Source organism: Sus scrofa, chromosome 14 (assembly GCF_054392235.1).
Source record: "Sus scrofa isolate SSC_HxYL_T2T_F1_AM1 chromosome 14, Sscrofa_HxYL_maternal_Yorkshire_Landrace_v2.0, whole genome shotgun sequence".
NCBI classification, from domain to species: Eukaryota; Metazoa; Chordata; class Mammalia; order Artiodactyla; family Suidae; genus Sus; species Sus scrofa.
Genome location: NC_139396.1, coordinates 156160839 through 156182815, shown reverse-complemented (window position 1 = coordinate 156182815; position 21977 = coordinate 156160839). Strand labels below are relative to the sequence as shown.

Below are 21977 nucleotides of genomic sequence, written 5' to 3'. Positions count from 1 at the left end.
AGTGAGTCTATCCAGTCTCCATGTCTAGAAAGAAAAGTCAAGGTTTTGTATGGATCGGGCCAATACAGACAATGTTTTTCAAGTAGGGGGGTGGGGAAGGAAGACACGTGGTCCTCGCAGCTGTCATTTGCTGGGTCCCTACTGGTTCCCAGCTGGCCCCGTGCCAGCCAGGCCTGACCGGTGTCCCCCTTTGTCTCAGTCAGAGGGCAGGGAGGCTGGTTGAGATCACAGGGACCACGCTTTGAGCCATCAGAGCCATCAGGAGGCAGGATGCGCGGGAGGAAGGGGGGAAATGGGGCTGGGGGCGGGGGATAACAATCGTGGCTCTAGAAGGGGAAGGCGGGCGGGCGTGAATCAGCAAGTGGTGGTGGGAGGGGGGAGGTGCCAGAGGAAAGCAGGTTCTCAGTCTCTGCTGGTTTCGAAAGGGATGTGGAGGAAACGCAAGCTGCCTCTTTCACCATCAGCAGCTCTGCGCAGCCTTTACGCCTTCCTCCAGGTGCGGGCCCAGAAGCAGGTGCGTGGGGGCCCAGAGGCGGTGCTCAGAGCAGTGAGGGAGGCAGAACCTGCAGAGTTACATAACACTGCCACTGAGGGTGCAGTGGGAGCCTGGGTGAGCCACTCTGAGGTGAGAGTGCTCTGGGGTGACTTCAGCTCTGGCCTTATTTGCCACCTGCCAGGTGCTTGCATTGGTGCCTGGCATACAGTAAACCTTCGCTCCCCCGGTAGTATTCTTTAGCTCTGGAGCTGATGACCAGGGACCAAAGATGTCTCTGCTCTCCCTAAAATCGCACTACAGGTTTTTATGTAGATGTGTATATTTCTTTTTTTTTTTTTTTTTTTTGTAGATGTGTATATTTCTTGGGGCGGGGGATGCCTTCTGGCGTATTCTGCCTCTAAGGGCTTCTCTGACACTGTTAAGGCCAGGGGCTCCAGGACGCCTTGATTTTGATCAGGCTGGGTGACCTCTCTGGGCTGTTCCTTCGTCTGTGCAAGGAGGTGGCTGGATAAACAGCTGCCTTCTGAGATGCTTTCAGCCGACACCATGCACAGGCCGTGCCTCAGCTTTTCTGTGCTCCTGCTGGTTGCGATGAAGCCGAGGGCAGAGCAGGGAGCTTTCCTTGGGAATGTTCTGGGGTAGCCTGCTTTGGAATGCTACATCCTGAGCTCCACTCTAATCTTAAAAGGTGTGAGGAGGTGGAGTTCCTGTCGTGGCTCAGCGGTTAACAAATCCAACTAGGAACCATGAGGTTGCGGGTTCAATCCCTGGCCTTGCTCAGTGGGTTAAGGATCTGGCGTTGCTGTGAGCTGTGGTGTAGGTTGCAGACGCGGCTCGGATCCTGCGTTGCTGTGGCTCTGGTGTAGGCCAGTGGCTACAGCTCCGATTCGACCCCTAGCCTGGGAACCTCCATATGCCGCAGAAGCGGCCCAAGGAATGGCAAAAAGACAAAAAGATACACACACACACAAAAAGGTGTGAGGGGACCTTCTTTCTGGGGCAGGCTCTCCCTGCCACCGATTCAACATTTCTAGAGTTTGCCCTGGTCCAGGCCTTTTGGGTCCCCAAAGAAAATAAGTTGGCAGATCCTCAAAGGCAGAGAGTTTCATGATAATGGAAACTGGGACGCTTTCCAGAATTATGTTTGTGATAAAAATATTGAAACAGGCAGGCTAGTCACCCAGGTGCCTGGGAAATACCCCAACAGGGCAAGGAATAAGATGGCAGGGCAGGCGTGATTATTTTTTCCTATAATGTACAGTCTTCTCTTGAGATGGAATATGAGCCTGTTGGTCCCTTGTGCTCCCTGTGGTCAAAAAGACAGTGGGTAGAGCCTCTGAGGGAAGGAAAGGCCTTGGGAGGTGGTGAGTCCGTCCCTTCCAGGGCAGCTCAGGGGACGCCCGGTCCTGCTCTGCCATGCCCTCCAAGGGAGCTGCCCCGAGGGTCTGGCCTGTGGCGCACCTGCTGTGAGGTTGGAAGGTGTTTCAGAGTCTGAGGGTCCGCCTCACCCCTGTTGAAAGAGGTCTGGGCAGCCCTGCTTGGCCACTGAGGCCGAATGGAGTGAGTTGGGCCGGCATCCTCGTTCTCCGATCCCTCAAAGGTTGGGGGCCCCCTCCTTGGATGTTCTTTTAGCCTGGGTGTTGGAGGGGCAGCGCAGGTGGTGGGGTGAGCCTGGGTGTGTCTTTATTTCCATCACCAAGACCCCGGGCAAGTGGTTTCATCTCCTCGTACTTCGGTTTCCTCCTCCGTAAAATGGAGGTTAATAATCTCTACCTTGTCGTGTGAGTTGAGTACCATTCCTACAAGTTAGGGTTCAAGGGCGCTCCCCAAATTGAGCCCCTCTTTCCTGGCCAAGTTCTGAGCCTATGGAGAGAGGGGGGAGGAGGAGGATGGATGAAGGTGACACTGCAGCGTTTGCTCCTCATGGAAGCGGACGTCGGAGAATGGGATTGAACCGGTGGCCAGTGGGCATCGTAAAAGGGAGAGCTGGGCAGTGAGGCCGGCTGATCTCCCCTGAGCCTCAGGCAGAATGATGGCAAAGCCGCAGCCTCTCCAGCCGGGCTCCCTTCCTCCCTGGGGCAGCCAGCAGGGGGCAGTGCTGACTCTGTGTGGGAAAAAGCCCAGGTCCTCATCCTCCTTGAACACTCCTGGCTCGTGTAGACACAGGTGATGGTACCCACGCGCTCGCTCCACGAGGTGGGGCCCATCACATGTGGGCAAGGAGCGTTCCCCTCCCATACACACAGCAAATAAGATGGGGTCACGTTTGGGTTCGAGGGAGTAGAGCTGCAGGTGGATGGTGGATACAGTGCTGAGCCCAGGGCCTGACCCATGGAGGGGGGTGGGGGGCTGACACGTGGCACCTATTAGGTATGAAGTTGATAGGGACAACTTTAGCAATGTGGCTGATAAGGACATTGAGGGGGACCTGAGATTACCGGGCGACCGTGTCAACCAGGTGCTGTTATCTGCCGAGTGTGGACAGGATGAGCCAGATTGAGATAATGATTAGCCCTTGATCTCAAGGCTGCACAAGTGTAATTTACAAGGCGGGGGCGGAGCCACTGGCTGACCCCTAGCTGGGTGGCCTGAGCCGAAGAAGCTTTCCCGCCTCCTCTTGGTTCCCTCTCCTAAACCTAGAAGACCTAAACCTTTATGGGCCCTCCCCTTCCCCCCCTTCTCCCCATCCCCCCACCCCCACCCCCATCACCGCCTTCAGGAAGCTTTGCCAGTAGTTCTTCCATCTTTCCACCTCCTCCCATGCAGGGGTTACCATCCTCTGAGCGTCTGTGGTTCTACCCTATTGAACTCAACCTTGACCCCATCCTACTTTATACCGTGTTCCTTCTGGTTTTCCTGGATGTGGTCCACTCTCCTCGGCCTGGCAGGCCTCTCCAGGGTGACGTCGTCTCGGGGTGCCGTGCAATTAGGAGAAACTGCTGTTGGTTGAGTTAATGCATCAAAAGCCAGTTTGTCCTGGAGAGAGAGGACTGTGATGGGTTTCCTGTGGGCCTCAGGGGGCCTGGGGGTGCACCCAGGAGACAGAACAGGACCCCCACACTGGTAGCCTGGTGCGGGAGAGTTCGTTCATGCCTGTCACTAAATTTCTCAAGGAGTCAAGAGCCTAATGCAATAACTGTGGATTTCCTGACAGTAGGTTTTGGGGCTATTAAAAGGTAGTAACCACAGTTTGTGCGTGTGTGTCTTGAGAGTCTTGGGGATAAATGTTGTGGAAATTTGGTTGGTGTTTCAGGAATAGAAGGCGGAGCCTTTAACTCAGGCAAGAAATGTGGGGGCTGTTTGTGTTTCTTATAGCTGGTGTAAATAGCTTGTCTTCAGGCTCCCTGCTCCTTTGTTTGGAATGTAAATATTTGCGTTCAAAATATAAAAGTCTGTCCTGGCGTGTATTTATAGGGACCATAATTTCCAAACCAAAAATCAGACTATTGGTCTACAGAGGGCTATTTCCTCTGATTTGTGAACCTGTTTATATAAAGAGTCTTCCAAATACACACACACACGCATTTGTGTTTGCTTTGTGCCAGCAAGGGTTCTCCAGGATTACAAGAAAGCGGGGTTGCCCCGGGGAATTGGGCCAAGCAGTTGAGTTTCCCAGCAGATACTTGTGATCTGTTTTAGCTGCAGCCACAAAGCAGGGCGTAGTTTTGGCCCAGGTCCTGTGGGACCGGCCGGGGACCATCCAGGTAGGGGTTGTCCGCAGCTGGCTCATCTCTGGTCGTGGACCCAGACACGACCAGAATTACTGTGAATTACTGATTCTGAATTACTGATTTCAGAATTACTGTGGCTTTAGGCAGATGTCGAAAAGAATGGGGGAACTGGCGTTCTTTCTCTAGTCTGGTTCAAGGTAGAAGTCTGGGGGCCTCTGTAGGATGTGATCTTTCCCTGGATTCTTGGGGAAGGTTAGCTTTTTAATTTTCCGCGAAGAACAGCCCAGAACATTTGCTGGAGGCAGGATGTCATCACTTATCTGGCCTCTGCCCTCTTCTTTGGAGTGAGGGATTGGGGGCTGCAGTGGGGGCGGGGCCAGGGTCTCTCTGCTCCTGACATTGTGTGTGTGTGTGTGTGTGTGTGTGTTGGAGGGAGGCAAGTTTATCCTCGCAACTCTCCATGCAGCCCTTGGTCCATGGAACACCTTTCTCCAGAATCTCAACAGATCAGGAGTGGGGTTATCTGGTCTGTGGGAGAGGACCAACCTGATCCAAAAGGCAGCCTTGCATCCGGGCTCGTGCCTTGCCTGGAAACCTCCCCCTCCTCACAGAGCTGAAGGACAAATGAGAGGGGCCCCAGGGCAGAGGGGGGTTGTGGCAACGTTGGGATCCCCTAGCTCTGACCTCTAGTTGGCTGGTACCAGGACCTCCTTTGTCCAGCATCCCAGCCAGCCCGAGGCCCCTCTCATGGGTGGGGCCGCCTCCTCCTCTCCCACCGTGTGCTGTTGCCTTAGGACCAGGACTTGCAAAGAGCATGGTGTCCTGGCTATAAGAATGTCAACCATCTCTCTGCTTCGGGTCCCAGGATGCTGAGGCCCTCCTGAGGGAGGACGTGAAGCAGGTGGTGGTCCAAGGGGAGAGGCATGGCGCGGGATTGTAGCCCCCGCACTGTCCCATCCGCTGTCCAGCATTAAGCCCTGCCCTTCCCTGGTTGCTTCTTAACTTTGATCCACTGGTGAATATTTCTTGTGTGAAAGAAACACTGTCCATTAGAAATGCTGAGTCTGTAGGGAGGACCAGCTCCCTGGATCTGGGGGTTCTTGAACTGTGGGAAACTCACAGTTGCCTTTTCTGTGGTCATCTGTAGCCTGGCCCACAAGGATGTGGCCTTTCCTTCTTCTGTCACAGTTTGTGATAAAGAGAAATAGTTCCAGGAAGGCCTCATCCAATCTCCCATCAGTCCGGTAATCCAAGTGCACTGTTTTGCAAGTCAGGAAATAGCTGCTTTTAGGACATTTTGAACTTGCCTCAGAAAGTTATCAGTAAGACTAAATGAGCCGATGAAAGGATGCTCCAGCTAATGAGAGTGGGATCAGTCTGACATCTGGGTCGCCTTAACTTTGAAAAGCTATTTTTACCTGCTCTGTAGCAGTTTTGGTGAGAAATTAGATATGGGAAAAGGTACAAAAGAGAAGAGTGAGCTCAGCAAAAATGACTTCCTCATCAGAAATATCTTCCAGACCAAAAGCCAAAAAAAAAAAAAAAAAATCATTTGCCCACAGGTTGACCATTGAAAATCCATGGATCTTTTGCATTGTTCACACTTTGGCTCAGAGAATAAAAACGATGTATTAAAAAGCAGATGAAACCTCAGTTGCCATTTAGATGGTAGAAAATAAATTTACTTTTGGCTGTTAAAGCTGAAATAAATCAATAGAAAAATGCAAGCCTTCCCACTTCTGAGTCAGCAGGTTTTGGGTTTTTTTTTTTTTTGGTTTGTTTGTTTATGGAAGGAGATTTGCCCACTGAAAATCCACGTAGCTTTGAACCTGTTTCGAAACTGCAGGGCTATTCAGGGAGGTGTGTGTGTGTGTGTGTGCGCAAACACAAGCGAACACAAGTGCATGTTTGTATGCAGATATGTATATTTATACGTATATATTTATTTTACAAAGTTCTCATCTGATTTATTGTTAAAAATCATGCAATAGACTTTTTTTTTTGTCTTTTTGTCCTTTTAGGGCCACATCCAAGGCACATGGAGGTTCCCAGGCTAGGGGTCTAATCGGAGGTGTGGCCACTGGCCTCCACCAGAGCCACAGCAATGCCAGATCCGAGCCTCGTCTGCAACCTACACCACAGCTCGAGGCAACGCCGGATCCTTAACCCACTGAGCAAGGCCAGGGATCGAACCCGCAACCTCATGGTTCCTAGTTGGATTTGTTTCCGCTGCACCATGACGGGAACTCCGCAATAGACTTTTTTTGGCCATTCAACCTATTCTTCTGATAAAACTGCTTTATGAAGATGTAATTCTCGAAACATAAAATTCACCCATGTAGAGTATACAATTGAGTAGCTTTTAGTGTATTCACAGATATGTGCAGCCAGAACCACAGCTAACTTTGAGAACACATCATCATATCAAAAAGAAACCATGTGCCTGTCAACTGTCAGCCCCTTGCCTCCCCCTTCTCCCCCTACCTTCTAGGAACCCACTTTTTATCTCTGTTGTTCTCTCTGGGACTTCAGATGAATGGGATCGAGTAATATGTGTTCTTTGTGTCTGACTTCTCTCACGTAACAATGCTTTCATGGTTCATCCATGTGGTAGCTTATATCAGTACTTCATTCCTTTTTTATGGCTAAATAATATTCCACTGTAAGAACAGACCTGGGTTTTTTTTAATCCATTCATCTGTTGATAGACATTAGAGTCTATTCCATTATATGAACAGACCTTTTTTTTTTTTTTCTTCGTCTTTTTGCCTTTTCTTGGGCCGCTTCCCATGGCATATGGAGGTTCCCAGGCTAAGGGTCGAATCAGAGCTGTAGCCACCTGCCTATACCACAGCCACAGCAATGTGGGATCCGAGCCTCATCTGCAGCCTACACCACAGCTCACGTCAATGCTGGATCCTTAACCCACTGAGCAAGGCCAGGGACCAAACCCGAAACCTCATGGTTCCCAGTTGGATTCGTTAACCACTGTGCCACCACGGGAACTCCAGACCTGTTTTTTTTTTTTTTTTAATCCATTCATCTGTTGATAGCCATTAGAGTGGTCTCCACCTTTTGGCTCTTATGAATAATGCTGCTGTAAATATTCCTTTACACATTTTTTGTGTGGACATGTTTCCATTTCTGGAATTAAATTTCATGAGTTATTTTCCCTTGCTTTTAACAATAAAATTCACTTACTTTTTTATATGCTCTTTCCCTGGCCCGAGAAAAGGCTTGATTCTCAGATGAGGTTCTGATCCTCCCTGCCCCTGAAATCTCTGAATTTTAGAGCTTGGAAAGGCCTTTGGGGGAACATGGTCCAGCCCCATTTTGCAGATGGGGAAACTGAGACCCAGCAAGGCCACACGGAGTCAGGATGGAATCTGGGTCTTCAGAGTCAGCCCAGTTATCCTGAATGTTCTCCCTGAGGCCTTAATAAAACCCCAGGTCACCTTCTTGATTGGCTGGGGACAGCAAATACAGGCTGATGGGTGACCACTTTGCCCGAGCCCGTGGTTCCAACCCCCCTCCCCCCGACCTGCAAAGGCCCCAGCACGGCTCATCTCCAGCAGCTGCCAAACAAGAGCCGCAGCTCCTGGCGCCAGCACCTCCTGCATCCCTCCCCGGCGGCAGCGGGAGGCCCGCGCTGATCCGGGGAGTAATTAAATTAGGAACCAATTCAGAGAATGAAATTTTATCTGATCTGGCCGAGCCCATAAACAAGGGGCTGTGATTGTGACTCCAGGGTACATTATGAAGTTGTCTTTTAAAGACTTGGGCTGGGCCGCTGCAAGGCAGGACACGTGTGGGCCAGTGGGGCGCTCTCCCCACCCGGGCAGGTGTGATGCCGGGGCTGGGGGCGCATCCCAGGGCGTGGAGCTGTGTCCCTGGACTAGTTTTTATTTTGTGACCGGAATGTTCTTGATGCTTAGGAAGGTTCACCAGTTAAGAGTGTCACAGCTCCATCCCTTGCTGTTTATCACCGGCACTGCCCCCACAATGCACTTCTGCAGATGTAATCAGAAGTAAACTTTGCAGGAAGCTCTACATCCAGGGTGTCACCTGGGAACCCCCATGGGGATTTTGGAAAGAAGTGCACATGCTCTAGTCCTCCATGTGTTCTGCGGAGGTGGGCCCTGGGCATCTGTGTGTGTGTGTGTGTGTGTGTGTACACATGTGTGTTTGTGCATGGGCACAAGTGTTAAGCTCTTTGGTTCGGATGCAGCGTAGCAGTGGTTGTAGTTGTTCCTCTGAGGAAGATTTCCAGTTCTTCATGGTGAAGACGAGGGACAGCTCATCTGCATGGAAATCTCGGGACCCAGCCTCTCGTCCTCAGTCTGTCCTCAACTGTGACTCTCCTGGGGTTCTTGATCAGATTCCCTGGATGCCCATCACTGCAGCATCTCTGGGATTTTAGCTCCCGTTTCCTTTTCTGCAAGAGCAGCCTGGCCCCTCCTCTCCACAGGGGTCCCAGCCAAAGGCCCAGCAGTCTCCTTTGGCCCCTGGCTGGTCAGTGCAGGAACTGCCTCCTTTCTGTCCCTGCCACTAAAAGGGTTTTTGTCCCTTTAGGACAGGAGTGTGTCTTATTCAAGGTTATATCCCAAGGACCCAGCCCCTGGGAGAGAATGATTGGATGGATGGACAGCTGGATGCAAGGAGGAGAGGCAGGAATACACAGATGACTTGGCAGTTTGGACCCAGAGTTCAGAAATGACAGGGTCTTCCTACTGGTTGTCTGGTTTGTTTTCCTTCCCTGCTTACCCTCCGATATGGCTGGAGAAACCTTGACCTTGGAGGTGAAGCGACTTGCCCTTGATCCTTCAGCTCTGTTAATGAAGACCATTTGGGAGTCTGACCATCTTCAGCTCTTCTGCCTCAGGTTCTGCACCTCCCTTAAGAGTCCCCTTCCAGTGACTGAGGACCTTTGTGTGCCTGATGCTGTCCTGAGAGCTGGGAATCCAGCCGTTTACGAGATGGACAGGGTCTCCGCACTCACAGAATGTATATACCTAGGGATGAGTTCACAAAAGTCAGAGAACAGGCTGATTCTGTTCGTAATAAGTGCCAACTGATGGGGAGTGACTGAGTGATCAGAAGAGGCCTTTCCAAAAAGGTGACATCTAAGCTGAACTTTGCACAACAAGAAGGCACCACTTTGGTTCTTTGGGATGCTCGGGAAGAGCATCCCGGGAATGCTAAGATGTCCGGGGGACCAGTTGATGGGATGGGATGGGATGACTAGGCTGGGAAGAGTGGCTCTGAGGACCTGGTTTGTAGCACACTTGGGTTGATACCCATTCTCTTCCATTCTCCATCCTCCAAATTACCTTTTACGGCTTCGCTTTCTCCTGGTCTCATCTCTGGGGGAAGAATCCTTGTCCCATGCCAGCCGGCCTGCAGCTGTTTCAGTTTTAAAAAGCAGGGCTAGTGAGAAGCAAAGAAAACCCCCATTCTCCTCGTCCTCTCGCTCAGGGTTGGGCTTGTGAACAGGAGTTATTTTTAAGTCAGCACATGCTTGATGGGGGAAGTCTTGGGTGAGCAGCTGAAACCACACTCATGAAAACAAGACTGAAATAGTCTCTGAAATCCCAAAGGTGAGCCTGCGGCTGTTCACCTGAATTCTGTGACAACTCCAAGAAGTCTGGTTTGGGGAGAGGGGACCCTTTGGAGGGGGACAGGGGTATAGTGAACTCCCATGAAGGTCTGGCGCCTGCCTTGAGCATGGCTCTCTTCCCCTGGCCCCGTGCCCTTGACCGAGCCCCAGCTCTCGCTCAGGACTTGACTTCCTCTCGTGCCCTCTCACAGGGAGGGTCTTCCTCCCTCCTGTGGTTACTCACAGATGTTTCTCTCCCATCGTCCGTGAGAACCTCAGCTCCTTAAGGGCCCTGCTGTTCCTTGTCCCTTTCTTGGCAATTGGCTCCCTACCTCCTAGGTCACCTCCCCACCCCAGGTCCCACCATCACCCAGGTACTGTGGTCTCCATGGGAACTGCTTGTCTGGTGCTCTGGCCTTCTGGGTCCTCCACCTGCTCTCTTCTTCAGGATACGCTCCACCTTGTCTACACCTGGGCCCCTTGGTATAACATAGAGTCAACCTTTCCTTCCTGGAAAAACGATGCCCAAGGACCAGCGGGTTGACCTGATGTATGGAAGGCCTCAACAGATTATCCCTGTCATTTGTGGTCATAAACTTTAAATCTCTGCCTGTTCCTCTCTGGACGTTCTTAAACCTTGCAAACGTTTCCTAATAAATGTTTACCAGTAGTTATAGCAACATTCATCTCCATTTTTATGCTGTGTATGCTGAATTTTTCAATACGGACAAAACATATGGATAAATTTCCCTATGTTTTAGAAAATGGAGAAATAAAAGAGAAACAGTTTCATATTCAGAAGAGCTTGATTTAGAATCACTCCAGATGTTCATTCAGCCTCTCTTCCCAAGTCCTGTGTGGGGCCATACCGCCTAGGAGCTGTGCCTGTTTTGACATGTTGAAAACTTGCCAAGAGTCTCCTTAAATTTCTGGTGCTCCTAGATTCTGCCTCCTAATTTTCTTTTAGCTTTTTATTTTGAAATAACTGTGGACACACAAGATGCTGCAAAAAATAGTACAGGTTCCTGCGTACCTTTCAACCAGCTTCCCACCGTGATACCATCTAACATAACCAGAGGACATTATCAAATCCAGGAAACCGACACTGGTGCAACCCAAGCTGCAGACCACATTCTGCCGCCGTCTAATTTCATTAAATCTCGGGATCCGCAGCACTTGGGAAGCATCTTAGAATTTCATGAACTTCAGTGTTGTCATTTATCTTTCAGATTGTTTTTGGATCCCTTCCAACTGGCCATCAACCGAAATTAGTTTTTATCCGATCATCAAATTCCGGAAGACCCACAATGTACGCATTTCGTGTCTTCCCTGTGCCCACCTGGTGCTTTGTGGGGGCCCATCCTTGGTGTGTGCACACAGGTAGGTTTCTCCCCCAGATCTGGGAGATTCGCAGAGGTAAGGAGCCCGTGAGATAGAGAACAGTTTGGTGAAATAGAATGTAAGACAAAGACTTGAGAAGCTTGAGTTCCGATCATTGTAGCCCATGTTTGAATACTTACCATATGCTAGATTTGACAGTATTCCCTTTACTCTCAGCAGCCGTTGACACAGACACAGTTAACACCCCCATTTTACAGATGTGAAAACTGAGGCTAGAGAAGGTCACCCTGCCCAAGTCTTGGCAGCTTTTGAAAGGTAGAGTTGGGACCTGAATTCAGGCAGTCTGACTTGAGAGGTTGCTGGCTCCTACCTTGTAGGGTCAGCTTCATTTTTTCAGGCTTTTACACCTCTGGTCCCAGTTCGCCCTGACCGCCCTGTGTCCTGGGGCTGCTTACCTGACTTCTCTGAGCCTCTTTTCTCGCCTGCAGGACGAGGGCCTTGGCTAAAAAGGTGTCATGTCCCTTCCATCCCTGAGTGCAGGTGGTTTCACTGCGGTGAAAACAGTTTATATCAGTAGAGGACGGAACACTGCAAAGATCTCAGTAAAATTTCTCCTCTGTTCCTTGTTCAACTCTTAAGGTTGGGAAGCTTCTGCTGCCTAATTTGGTGGATGGGAGCCTTATTTCCGATTGATTTATGCTCTGGTGTATTTTAATTAAACCATCTACAATCTTAAAGATGCAAAATCCCCATGCATCCTGCTGCGTCTAAACCCCCTACATTCAGCTCTGGGTCAGAGTGATGGTTGTAATAACCAGAAGGCGTCATGGGAAGCCGATGGTTGTAAGCCTTATGGGCAGCATTAATTGTGAGACATCACCAGGCCAAGATACAGGGCGTTGTCAGCACATACGGAATTGATTTTGCATTCTTCACAAAGGAAGGTTAAAATCCAGCTTGTTTGTAAATGGTGTTCCCTGGTGGCTCAGTAGGTGAAGGAGCTGGCATTGTCACTGCTATGGTGCATACAGGTTTGATCCTTCGCCCGGGAATTTCTGCATGCCGCAGGTGTGCCATATACACATATACACATATATGTATGTGCATATATACATATATAATGTATGTGTGTATGCCTATACAATATATGTAGATATTTGCACCTTTATATATATATGTACAAACATATATTATATATAATTTTGGAATAAGTTTATCCCTCAACCAGGGTAAAGATTTTCCCTTTAAAAGAGGATAGAAGGGAGTTCCTGCTGTGGCTCAGCAGGTTAAGAACCTGACGTAGTGTCAGTGAGGAAGCGGGTTGGGTCCCTGGCCTTTGTTCAGTGGGTTAAGGGCCCAGGGTTGCTGCAAGCTGCGGTGTAGCTCACAGATGCGTCTCAGATCCAGCATTGCTGTGGCTGTGGTGTGGGCCAGCAGATGCAGCTCCCACTTGACTCCTAGCCCGGGAAATCCCGTATACCACAGGCGTGGCCCTAAAAGGAAAAAGAAAAAAGAAAAGGAGCCAGAGGAGCATAAGCTTCAGGTCATAAATTTCACAGGGGAGGCCTCCACTTGAGGGCGTGCGAGGCGGTTGGATTCTGGGATGGCTGCGTCATCACATCGGCTTGAGAAACCGAAGGTCCCCATAATCTTAAAATCATCAGGCAGAGCTGCTTTAGAGAAGAAACTGTCATAGGTCAGAGCTACGATAAATGGGCTTGTGGGAACTGCTTTTGCCGTAACGTCTCTTGTGGTATGGAATGGAAGATGCTGATTCTGAAATGACCCTGGAAAGGTCCCTGCGTAGACCAGCGATGAGATTAAACCCAGGGCGTAATGCCATTCTCTAAGGATGTGTTTGTTCTTTAGCTGTACCAGGAATGAGAGACGCTCTCTGGATGGGATTTCTCTCCTTTTAATCCTGATTGTATAACTGTTTAGGCATCTCCAGAAATGGCTGTATAATTTGCAAGCCCTCGTACAATGGGAAAATTCAAGCCCTTTATGAGAAACTTATGAAGGAGCTCAGAATGGAGCTGGCAGAGCATTGAACCACGTGCAGGACACTTGTGGGCCCCGGGACCTGCGTGACTGCACGGGTTGCAGCCCATGGAGCTGGCCCTGGGCATCTTGTGTCATCCTTATCCTAGAGCACCCTGACCTCCAGCACCTTGTGTCAACAGTAAACTGTGAGCCCCCGAAGGGCAGGGTTGCTGCCCTGTTGCTGGTGAGCTCTGCGGGCTCTGGCAGGGTTCCCGACCCCTGTGTATGCTCAGGAGAGGCTGGCTGAGCTGAACTGATTCCTGGAAGGATGGTCCTGGTCTGCTGGTGGGATTTCATGTGCCTTTCTCAGGTGCCGTGCATCAGAAGTCTGGAAAAGTCAGCATTCCCATTGTGGCTCAGTGGTAATGAACCCTACCAGTATCCACGAGGATGCAGGTTTGACCCCTGGCCTTGCTCAGTGGGTTAAGGATCTGGTGTTCCCATGAGCTGTGGTGCAGGTCACAGACACGGCTTGGATCTCATGTCGCTGTGGCTGTGGTGTAGGCCGGCAGCTACAGTTCTGATTCAACCCCCTAGCCTGGGAATCTCCATATGCTGCAGGTGTGGCCCAAAAAATTAAAAAAAAAAAAAAAGAAAAAGAAATCAGGGAAAAATCTTCAGAATGGACAAGCGACAAGGGCAAAATTCCTACAGTCTGATAGCTTAGCTTGGAGAAGAGAACACCCGACTCTGTGTGTGTGTGTGTGTGTGTGTGTGTGTGTGTGTGTGTGAGAGAGAGAGAGAGAGAGAGAGAGATTTTTCACTGCAAAATGTAAAAGGCTGGAGTTCCTGCTGTGGCGCAGCAGGTTAAGGATCTGGCGTTGTCTCTGGAGACTCACGTTTGATCCCTGGCCTGGCGAAGTGGGTTAAGGACCTGGTGTATGACTCTCTTTGCAGCCCCATGCCTCGGTCCCTGGAGGGGCGGCCCCAGCCCCTCTTGGCCTTCGTCTGTGGTGCCCACTGCTTGGGCTCTGCCCTCCCAGCTGAGTGAAAGGCCCCTGGAGAGAGTCCGGGGTTTCAGGGCCGCCGTAGGTCAGCCTTGTCCTTTCCCAGCCCGGAGAGTCAGTGTGCAGAGTGGGGGGTGGGAGGGCGGAGAGCGCAGATCCTGGCGGAGGACACAGACTCCAGCGCCCGAAGCGGCCCTCCGCTGGAGCAAGTGGCTGCAGGGCTTGGAAGGGCCGGCTCTTCTTTGTGTTAAGTCTTTGTTCTCTCCAGGGCGTTGAGCTGAGACTTGTACCGGCTTCGTGGGTGCCTTTTTCCTCTTCGAAGCCAGTGGAGAAGTGGCAAGTAGCATCCAGGGCTGGCTGCCAAGGAGAGGGGAGGTTCCAGCAGAGGAGAGCCAGGACTTGCAGGTTTCGAATTGGGACTGCGGATCTTGAATGAAGATTAAAATTAGTTTCTCTTGGGGGCAGGGCTTGGGGGTTGCTCTGCTCAGAAGCCCTACGGAAAGCTCCTCAGAGCCCCGTCTCGTCTCGGAGGAGTTACTGTGGACTGCCACTGGATTTCCCGCCTTTTGTTCTCAGTTTGTATGAGGTCACTGGGGATGTGAGCTCAAAGGGAGCCAGGACACTGTGCTCTGCTTTCATTGTCACAGGCTGATGGGTCTGAATGGGGCTGTGACGCCCGAAGAAAGAAATCATCTTTTATGCATCTCTTGGCTGGGGAGAGAGAGGCGGCTCTAGAGGTCACAGCTGCTCTTGCTGAGCCCAGGACCATGAAGCAAGGTTTGTTGTACCTGCCTGTCTGGCATCAGAGCCTCCCTTTCAAGGGGACGCTCAGCCGGTCCTTAACTTTCTCAGTAAATGACAAGTTACAGCACCTTGGTGGGCAAACAAAAGCTGGTTTTATTTTCCCTGTTGAGACATCTGTAATCATTGCTTTTATTTTGAAAAGAAAAATAATAGGAAAAAAGTCCACAGTATTTTATGACCTGGTGCAGGAGTCTGAGTTAATAACATGTCAGGTTCAAAGCTATTGGGGAAAAATTTTAATGTACAAACCAGAGAGAGAGGGAGGAAGAGAGGAAGGAAGGAGGGAAGGAAGGAGAGATGAGCATACAAAACAGACTCTCTCTTCTGCAAAACCCCACAAACTCTGAAGTGGCAGGAATCCCGCCTGCCCTGTCTGCCACTGTGTGCCCAGCACAGCCATGTAGAATGGAACCTGGTAAGGAATGAAAGAATGAGGTTCTGGATTGCTGTTTTGGCCTGTGCACTGGCCTTCTCAGACAATGCCTTCAATGGAAGGAAACTGTAAAGATATGAGAAAATAATACTATCAAAGTTCCCCCTGTGGGGAGTTCCCGTCGTAGCGTGTGCAAATGAATCTGACTAGGAACCATGAGCTTGTGGGTTCTATCCCTGGCCTCGCTTAGTGGGTTAAAGATCCAGCGTTGCCATGAGCTGTGGTGCAGGTTGCAGATGCAGCTGGAATCTGACGTTGCTGTGGCTGTGGCATAGGCCGGCGGCTGTAGCTCTGATTCGACCCCTAGCCTGCGAACCTCCACATGCCGCAGGGGCAGCCCTAAAAAGACCAAAAAAAAAAAAAGTTCCCACTGTGGTGCAGCAGGTTAAGGATTGTCACTATGGAGGTGAGGGTTCACTCCCTGGCCCAACACAGTGAGTTAAGGATCCAGTGTCTCTGCAGCTGTGGGTGTAGGTCAAAGCTGCATCTTGGATTTGATCACTGGTCTGGGAACTTCCATATGCCATGGGGCAGCCAAAAAGAAAAAAAGGGGAAAAAAGGAAACAAAGAAAGAAAGTGGCTAAAGGAATAAGTGAGAGCCTTCTCTTTGATCCCATGCTTTCCCAGCATGTGCTCAACCTGCAGGTGGCTGCCAGACTGGCCCTATGACATGGCTCAGGAGAACCAGGGCTTGTGGCCTCCTGACCAAGTCCACCCTGAGAAGAGTCATTTAAGGCTCTGAAAGTCCTTTGAACCTGGCAAATGGAGATCATTAGCCTTTGGACTGTGAGCTGGGTCCCAGAATCACTGAGTGTTTGCGAGTGGAGGTGGCTTTGGTTTGGTGCTTCTGAAAGGAAGTGGGTGTTGTCTTTTGTGGTCAAGGCAAGAGGGCTGAATTTCATTGACACGTCCATGCCGGCCTCAAATCTCCTATGTGCCCTTTATTTCTCTCTTGTTTTCTACGGGAGAAAGACCCACTACCAGCTGTTCTTTCTGTTGTGGCGCGGTTTGAAAGAAGAATTTTCCCGACTCATAGCGAAGTGAAGAGCAAGAAGAGTTTGTCGAGATAAGAATCACTGCTAGCACAGCAGGATGACCTCCTGATAATCAGGGAGAGCCGACAATGAGTGCATGGTCATGTCCGATTTTATAGCCCAGGGAGAGAGGAGGGGTCCTAGGATACACCTGCTGACCTGCTGATTTGTTCGGGAAAGAGGGGTCTTAGGATACATGTGCTGGTTGTTTGGGGGCATATAAGGCCTCTATAGGGGTGGGGTGAGGAATGGGCCACCTACATTTCCTTGTAGGGGGCAGGAAGGAGTAGGTAGGCCAGGTTGCTCAAGGTGGAGGAGGGGCCATTACAGGGAGATGGGTGGGATGATGATAAGGGTCAGGTAATTCTTGTCGGGAGGCTTTGAGTTCTATCTCCTTGAGGTCCCATACTTTCTTTTTTATGAGTCCCACCCCACCCCCACCCCCACTCATGGAGTATAACAGACCTAATTAGAGGGCACTTACCAAATGCTTACACCTGCATGGATTTGCATGAACAGAACTTCCCTGTGCAGCCAGCCCCATGGTCAAGTGTGAACAGCATCCCAGAGACCCCCAGTTCCTTTCTGCTCACTGATCACCCCCAGTCCACGGTCAGGGGAGATCTCCATCCTGACCTTCACCACCTCTGCAGGTTCCATCTGTTCTTTGTACTTTATATAAATGAACAATGTCCAGTGTCCTCCTTTGTGTCTGGTTTCTTGTGCTCAATACTGTGTTTGTGAGGTTCTTCCCTGGTGTTGCTGGCAGCTTTAGTTTGGCCTTCCAGCTGGTGCACTGAGCATTCCAATTGTGGTGCATGCCTTTGATCAGCACTGGAGCATGTTTCTGTGGGGCACATACCTAGGAGTAGAAATGCTGGTCTTTGGGAATGAGAGGACTCAACTTCAGCAGATGTGGCCCATTTTCCATGCAATTATACCACATGCAGTTCCCCCCAGCAGCAGATGAGTCTCCTGAAAGGTGAAATAAGAGCTTGGAGAAACATACAGTCAGACTGACTGTCCTTTGCCCCTTGCCTCCAAAGGAAAGACCTTGGGGTAACTGCTGGCCATTCTGCAGGTTTGTGTTGAATGGATAAACTGGGAATGAGTGGAGAGAAAGTCCCTATGATGACCCAGAAAGACGCCCATCCCTACTGGGAGCCTGCACCCTATGGTCACGTTTCACTGGAAGCCAGTCTTTGTGCCTGAACTTGGCAGTGGGGATTTGTTGGTATCTGGGAAGAGTCCAGAATCGAGCATTTAGTCGCCACCCTTTTGGGTGTCTGCCTGCCTTGAAGTAGAGCCTCTAGGCTAATCCTTATGATGAAAGTGGCCAACCTGGGGTTCCTCTCTCCTGGAGGGGGTGGGGGCTGCCTCCTCTTAGAAAGATTTTACTTGCAAATCAATCCAGTCCCTGAACCAACTGGTTCTGCACACTCCCTTCTTTTGTGTAGCTTGACAAGCCTGACTTTTCCACCCCATGTTCAAGGTGGGGAGAAAGCCTTTCCTGCCTGCAAGGCTGATGCTTAGAGTGACTGGGGGTCCAAAGCAGGGAGAAGAGGCAACTGACACTTCCTGAACATCCCTGTGTGTTGACGACAGTTATGAGTGCAGGTATGTTGGTGTCCCTGATACAGACAGGAAGCTCGAGGGGAGAGGACTCTGTCCCATGTGCAGAGCCCCATGGGGGCCAGCCCTGGCTGAGTTCCAAGGTGGTGTATGCACTGCCCTGGTTCCATCAAATTCCTGACTCACAACAGTGGCCGTGGCTGGATAAGGGAGACTTGGAAAGAAGGAAATTCTGTGGCCATTGGCTTGAGGCTTAAAAGTCACCTGCCCACCTGCCTCTCCCTGCCCCAAGTAGATTCTGCAGATCTGGGGCAGAGGTGGAAGCACTGTTTTACCCAGGGCCATAGGGAGTCTTCCATCAATTTGGGAAACAGTGATTTTCCAGTGCCCGTTGTTGGGAGGCTGGGAAAGGAGGGGAATGAAGGAAATAAGAGACCTCGTCCTCCAGTGGTTGTCTGTCCTGAGCAGCCGTGTACAACAGAGCTTTCTGGGACACTGGAGATACTCTGCCTCAGTGCTGCCCAGATGGTAACATAAGCCACACGTGGCCAGTGAGCCCTTGAAATGTGACCAGTACCACCGAGGAACTGAAAATTTGAATAGCATTTCATTTTAATCAGTTTAAAATTTAAAACATGCATCCAGTTCAATTCTTGGAAAATTTTTGAGAATGTTTGGAGCAACTTGGGCACGGACCGCTCCATTTTATTTCTTCCTTTCCCCCTTCCTTCTTTCCGTCCTTCCTTCCTTCCCGAACCCGCGGCATGCAGATGTTCTGGGGACAGGGACCAAATCCCCACCACAGCAGAGACAACACCACGTCCTTAACCCACTGAGCCACCGGGGAACTCCCTCTACATTTTCAGTTGTGAATTTTAGGGAGTCTAAATACAAATCAGGTACTTCTGATGAACATTCGGCATCCAAATTGAGATGTATTATACATGTAAAATACACACTGGATTTTGAAGACTTAGTATGAAAAAAATAATGTAACTCTATAATTAATGACATACCGCATACATGTTGAAATGATAATATGGAATGAAATATGTGAAAATGAACTTCCTCTGGCATATTTACACTTGGCCATGTAGCTCACATTCCCTTTCTGTTGGGCGCCGCTGCTCTGGGATCTTTCCTTTCCTTGCTGGAATCTGAGCCTGGAGGTCAGGGAATTGGAGTTGGTGAGCAGTGCCCCTGGTGTCCCCCCACCGTTCTGCTCACCTGGGCACGGGGTTTCAGGCTGATGACACCCCTGGCCTCCAGGGTGCCTTGTCCAGCGAGAGGAGGAGCTGTCCAGGGGCTCTGTCCTCCCTGCCACTTCTCTCTGCTGCTGCCTTTAAAACAAGCATCTGCAGTGGGTTAAGGATCTGGCGTTGCCGTGAGAGGCGATGTAGGTCACAGATGTGGCTGGAGTAGGCCGGCAGCTGCAGCTCCGATTCGACCCCTGGCCCGGAACTTCCACAAGTGAGACCCTAAAAAGCAAAAATAAAAAAAATAAATAAAGAAAGAAAGGACGAAAGAAAGAGGCATCTGCTCTGATGCTCCTTGTTCGGAAGAAAGTACCAGCACAGAAGCAAACACCCATCTGCCCTGCAGTCAGGCATGGGTGGGCCCTGACCAGCCTTCGGTCAAGGTGAAAACTCCACCTTGACTTTTAAATTAAATTTCATCCAAGTCTCTACTCCAGTGGAATGGGAGCCCCTCCAAACTCTAAGCTACAGAACTGTCCAGAAAGTGAATCGGGTTTCATTTTTGCTTCCTGCCTTGGCCCCGCCGTTTCTCGGGGGACAGTGGGAGTCCCCAGAGGGAGGTGTGGCGGGCCGCGACATGCAGATGAGCATGCTGGTCTGTCAGCAGCTCATGTTCACCCACAGCCCTCGGCCTGTCAAACGTTTATCTTCTTTGTAGGGTTCTGGATGCTTCTACCCCTGGCCTGCGGGCTCCTCTGGGCACAGCCTTCTTCAGCTCACTTCTCTGTTCCTGGCGCTACACGGGGGCCTGGCACGCGGTAGGGGTTTAATGATCTCTGTTGAATAGGCTAGTTTGGAGGTGCCGTCTTAGTCTGAGGGTCAAATATGACCCCCGGGGGTCGGGGGCTTGGCCTCCCTGGAATCAGGCCTCGGTGGATGGGCGCTGGACGTGGGGATGGCTAGAAACTTTGCTTCTGTCCTGTGCTTTGGTCTGCAACTTTTTCTTTTCTTTTTTTCTTTTTCTCATTTGGGCCACATTGGCCAGGGGTCGAATTGGAGCTGCAGCTGCCGGCCTGCACCACAGACACAGCAACACCAGATCCGAGCTGCATCTGTGACCTACACTGTGGCTCATGGCAGTGCCAGATCCTGGACCCACTGAGCCAGGCCAGGGATCGAACCTGCATCCTTATGGATATTAGTTGGGTTCTTACCAAGAGGAACTCCTAGTCTATGACTAAGTGCAGGGTTTTCTTTTCTTCTAAAAACTCTCTCTTGGATGACACTGTCCTGCCACGCCGTGAAGAGGGAAGCCCCTCTGTTGGGACACGGCTCTTCTCTCTGCCAGGCCTTCCCTTCACCGTCCTCTGTCATTTGCTCTGACAGCACCCTGGGTGACATCGGTATTTTCAGGTCGTCCCAGGAAACCAGTGGGGCCCTGTGGCCAGAGGCGAATGGCTGCCGGGAGTGCGGCGGGAACTTCGATTCTCGGGGTGCCGCCTTCACCTTATCTCACAGTTAATGGGACCTAATGTGCAGATCTGGTTGGTGGGGCCCGGGAAACAGGGACTGTCAAAGCTGAGCCAGGGAGAGCGAGATCTGTTCCCCTGGGAGGGGAGGGTGGGGTCCGGTTGGGCGGGACCAGCTGACGGCCTCCGCTCAGGCTTCCCTCGCCAGGTGGTGGGACCCGAGTCTCACACCAGATGGGGCGTCCGCTCTGTCTCGCCCTTCAACGTCAGTGACTCAAGGTTCTCCAGCCTGAAGTCATGAACCCGGGAGTCCCGAGGGCCTCTTGGTCTCTGGGGAAATGCCTGACTCCCCCACCCTCATCCACCTTCCCCAGACCACAGGCCCTGCCCTCCGCTCCTTCCATCCTCTCTTGGGGTGGGGGCACCCTTCAACTGGCCAGAGACTCTGGGCTCCCCAACCCTGAGCCCCCTGCCCAACCCCCAAGGCCCAGCCCTCATAACTCCTGCAGTGTCATGCCCTCCACACCACAGATGGCACCTGGCAACGGCAGGGACGCTCTTGAACTTCACAAGACTCGCGTTTCCTGATGGTCTTTATGGCCTGCGTGGCCCTGATTCTGCTCCAGCGAAACATGCAGGATTCAGCTGAGCCCGATTCTCCCCATAGTGGAGAGCAAGTCAGATGTTAGTGCAAGGAGTTTGCGTCTTTGCCCCGTGGAGCTGGAAGTTAAGACTCACTGCCTCCAAGGGACCAGGGGGCACGATGCCAGCTGGATGTCTGTGGTGGGACGCCGGGTGTCTTCTCACCTCTGAGAAGCAGAGTCCGCACCCTGACTGCTCATGTCCACTCACATCTGCCTGCGGCTTAGCCCAGGGAGGGAAGTGCTCAGAGCTGTTCAGATACTTTTCTGCCTAGCTTGCACTATCTCCTTGCCCTGCCATCTTTGTGGGTTTGGGCCCCCGAATAGCCTCAGTCCTAACATTTAAAATAAAAATGATCCTGGAGTTCCCTTTGTGGCTCAATAGGTTAAGACATAGTGTCTGTAAGGATATGGGTTAAATTTCTGGCTTTGCTCAGTGGGTTAAGGATCTGGCGTTGCTGTGGCTGTGGTGTAGGCTGGCAGCTGTCGCTCTGAGACAACCCCTAGTCTGGGAACTTTCATGTGCTGCAGGTGCAGCCCTAAAAAGAAAAAAAAAGAAAAAAAAGAAAATGATCCTGTTTTTATCATTTGCATTTATGTTTTTTATTGAAATGGAATACTTTGCGGTTATTCACAAGATATGGTCTTTTTAAATGAATAAGTATTTCCTCTGTCTTTCTGATTTTCTTCTTCTTCTTCTTCTTTTTTTTTTTTGTAAAGAGTAGAGCTATCAA

General features: G+C 50.8%; 1 protein-coding gene and 1 long non-coding RNA gene across 38 annotated transcripts in view; one reads left to right on the top strand and one right to left on the bottom strand.

Moving 5' to 3' along the window:
• The window catches only part of CHST15 (carbohydrate sulfotransferase 15), a 100496-nt gene that overhangs the window by 5555 nt on the left and 72964 nt on the right, over positions 1-21977 (top strand). For 23 of the 37 annotated variants that reach the window (XR_014827115.1, XR_014827117.1, XR_014827116.1 and 20 more), the window contains exon 2: positions 10993-11143. The exons of the other annotated variants lie outside the window; for them this stretch is intronic. The gene's annotated coding sequence lies outside the window, so the exon portion shown is untranslated. The remainder of the gene's footprint in view (positions 1-10992; positions 11144-21977) is intronic. 37 annotated transcript variants of the gene reach the window in all.
• LOC146397119 (uncharacterized) lies at positions 818-13750 on the bottom strand. Its single transcript, XR_014827131.1, has 2 exons — positions 7126-13750; positions 818-1203 (listed from the first exon to the last, which is right to left on the bottom strand). It is a non-coding gene; the product is annotated as an uncharacterized LOC146397119 (long non-coding RNA).